Genomic DNA, 4101 nt, shown 5'->3' with positions numbered 1-4101 from the left:
GTGTTTCTTATTTTTCATCCATAGAATAAAATTTACCTATTCTATTTTGCAATGTTTTGGATACTCGTCTTGGTAATATTAAAAGACATAAGTGCCGCAATTTACTAACAACTTTTTTAAATAGGCAAGTAACATCGTATAGTAATATGTAAATTGTACATTTTTAAAACTGATATTCATTTTCGAATGTAGCAATTTAAATAGAAATACACGAAAATAATTTTGTTCTCTGTTTTACATCCTGGCCTTGTCTATTTTAAAATTAAGTAACTACGCACAAATACGGTTCTGGTTTTTAAATTTTAAATGCAAATTATAATTACTTTCACTTTACTCAAAGTCTTGGAGTAACTTTAAATGAGATATTTATTCCTTTGCATTTTTTAATTAAACAAATTATATACGAAATACCATATTTAACGATGTAATCGTTTTATTTTTATTAGATTCCCAATAAATTGTTAATACGATAAAAGTCATGGAACAAAATATATGTATACTAGATTTTCAAAGTTCCCACCGTTCTCAGATTGGTCGAGGCACGGATGTATCCTGTTAAAACAACGAATATCAAAATTGTCAACATGTTATAATAGCGTCTCTGTTGTTATAGGATAGATTGACAACAGAATTTAATGACAGTTCAGAAAAGGCCACAACCTTTTTGTAGATAATCGTATTTTTTTAGGCACGAGGTGAGTCAGCGCTGTACTCGACAGGATGGTCTATTACCAAGGACAAGTTTAGAGACAGGGAAAAAGGCATTTAGACACTTTGAACCAAAAAAAATATAATGCTCTGCCCACTGCAATAAAAAAACCTCAGCCTTTTAAAATTTTAAAAAGTGTTACAGGCACATTTAATTAATTGATAAATGTTTCTCGTAATTTTATTATTGTGTGATCTATGCATAATGCATTTTGTACACTTTGACAGGAGTTGTCATGAAAAGCAGAGTTTGTACTTTGATAAACGCTCGACCAATAAAGACATTTTTATTTATATATTTATTATAATGTGTATAATCGTATGCGCTCAACAACAATTTCTGCACTATATTTTAGTTATCAACGCATTTACCCAATATTGGTGTAGCTGTAGTAAAAAGGGAGTTTTCTTGATGTAACCACTACACCACGATGGACAAGGTGTTAAACCTTCAAAATTCAGAAGTGGATTTGATCCATGTTTTCAGAGAAATCCCTAATAGTGTTTTCTAGTACATAGTGAAGTAAAGAACTGGGATTTTGTTAATTTCTGATATGCAACTATTATTCTAGTTATGTATGTGTATGCTTGGATGTTGATTTTACTTTAAAAAGTAATCTCCAATACAATATTTGCATTCAGAAAATTCATGAAACTGTATTGTTTTGAATCCCACCACGCTATGTAAGTAAATACTGTATAGTGTTTAAATATAAAAAAATACATATATGTTTATCAAGGCAAAAGAGCGAACTGAAATTGGTCGTCATAAATATTATTAATTTGAACCACAAGCACTCCTAAAAGCGTAAAACCTGGAGTAATAATTACTCGTAACTTTGCTTAACCTCTAATCTTTTTAGCCACGAGGAAAGAAAATTAAGTACCTGATATATAACACTTTCGTTTCAAAAATATATCACCCCATCGTATTACAGCACGAACGCTTTTTTAAGTGCTTTCACTAAAAAAGCACTACGGACTTAAAACTTTGGGTTCCTCCACGTTGGCCTAAAACAGTTCAAGTGTTACAAACATCTTGCAAGCTATTCAATCAAATACAAGGAATGATGCAAAGAGTATGCTGGCGAAGCCGCGGGTAAAGGCTAGTAACCATCTAAATTTGAATAGTGAGCGGCAGCGCTCAGGTCATGTTTGAATAACACCTGTTTGTTCAAGCTTTGACCTGTCGAATCCACACCTGTCTTTACATCTCGCTGCCCTCCACTCCTTCAGACGAAGTAGGAATATGCCACAAAACCTGTCACGTGACAGGCTCTGGTGAGGTTGCTTAAAAATTCAAATCTATAGCTGGTACTTTGGGATTATACCGACCACACCAGTATGAAGAACACAACAAAATAAATTTATAGAAACAAACATGATAGAACAAAAAAACAACTCTTTAATTACAAAATTACAAACTTACAACGATTATCAAATTTTAATGGGGTCAAATTCCGTTATATGCACCCAACGCTTAAACTTTTTTCAATAAACTTAGAACGTTATAAAACGATGTAGTTGAGTAACAGAACTAACATTCCATCAATCAACAAGCATTTCCAGGTGTTGTGATCGGTATTGTTGTCGCTGTTATCTTATCTTTCTCGAGAATCCCGATTACGGCAGGCCGCGCGGCATCACATGATTAATTAAGTTTTTTGCACGGTACATAATTGCCTTTCCATTACAATTCAATTTATATTTCTGATCAGCCCCTCTAGAATTTGATATTTTACTGATAGGTACTATCTCGAGGGATGTTTTTCTTTCGATGACATGGCCAACGAGGCACTCGCATTTTGGGTGGCGGAGTGCGATCAAAAATAAAAACAAGTTTTGTATGTTTTTTCAAAAAAGAGTTTAGTTTTTGTTTGGTAATGTTTGTTTTTGTTGAATTTTTGTGTTTGGAGAAATGTAGGGGTAAAACACGGAAGTACAACAAAGCGACGTACCAGCTGAACGGTGAGCCTCTGCAATCACGTTATCTACTAGACTGCTCGACTTTGACCTCTGAGGATGGGGAGCGGTTTGCGATAAGACAATTCCTGTTTTATATTTAAGAAATATTGTTCTACGCTAATCTAGTAATCAGTAGAAGCAAAATGTCAAATGACGATTCACGTCTGGGTGTGGTCGGTATAATCCCAAAGTACCACAAAGGAGGTATACCATACAAAACCTGTCACGTGAGAGGTTCTGTGAGGTTGCTTAAAAATTCAAATCTATAGTTTATTTAGTTCCTGACAATAATGCAGGTATAGATAGGGATACGGGCAAACATAAGAAAATAAAATTTTTACATCGCCCAACAAAAAAACAAAAATTACGTCGGCCTGAGTGATAGGCTTCAATAACGCTCAACCAAATTTCATGGTTGCAAATGCACCATTATAGTACTCATTTTTGTCTATGTGGAAATGAAGTTTCATGGAAAATTACAAATTTCATAGATATGTTTCTCGAGATATCTTGCCACTTTTTCATTAATTTGGGTTTTATAGCAGTTTCCAGATAGTAAAAGTCTCAATGAGCTAATGAGGGGTACAACAATGTAGCAGGGCTTAAATCAAATATTTTATCACTATATTATTTTCCACTCTATTATTTTTTCTTCTAACATTACGAATAAAAATGTTACAAGTTGAAACTTTTTACTCGGAAGACAAGCAATGCATTTAGATAAGATTTTATTTAGAAGACTTTCCGATTCCAGAGTCTCCTTCACTATTCTTATATCAATCTTGAAACATTTGATTAAAGCCTAATTCAATTCAACTGTTCGAGTGATAAAAACTACTGTACTCTTTTATTTGTCGTATTTTATTTTTGAACAATCTAATATTACTTTATTTTAATTTCTTTAATGAATTAACTCGTTAATTTTAATTATTTCAATTTACTTACAGTTAAATTTTTAAACTCTGAAGATCAAGTTATTCTAAATTCGATGTTTCGTACACTAGTTTAAATGTATATAGCGAAAAATAATAATACATTGTGGCTGTTAAACATTATACTTCCACAACAACTAGAGCTAAATAAATTTTAACTTTTTAGCTGGCCCAGTTATGTTTGTAAATTAATAATAACTAGCATACTAGTGAGTTAGAAAATACATTTTAAGTGGAAACAAGGTAAAATATAGTACTTAAAATAAAAAATATCCAGAACGCAAATAACTTCGAACGTAAATAGAATATTAAGATTGTAAAATGTGCTAAAATGATCTGAATTTCAATTAAGAGAAACCAAACTATGTAATGTGGTCATTTATAAATAAAAATGCATCCCATTGTTGTACATTTGAATTAAATTTAGATTAAAAGCAGTTAATAAATCAAATATTAGACAAATCATAACAAACATAAATTTGTGTAATGTTTTAAA

The sequence above is a fragment of the Homalodisca vitripennis genome, chromosome 5 (assembly GCF_021130785.1).
Source record: "Homalodisca vitripennis isolate AUS2020 chromosome 5, UT_GWSS_2.1, whole genome shotgun sequence".
Lineage (NCBI taxonomy): Eukaryota > Metazoa > Arthropoda > Insecta > Hemiptera > Cicadellidae > Homalodisca > Homalodisca vitripennis.
This window is presented reverse-complemented; position numbering follows the sequence as displayed.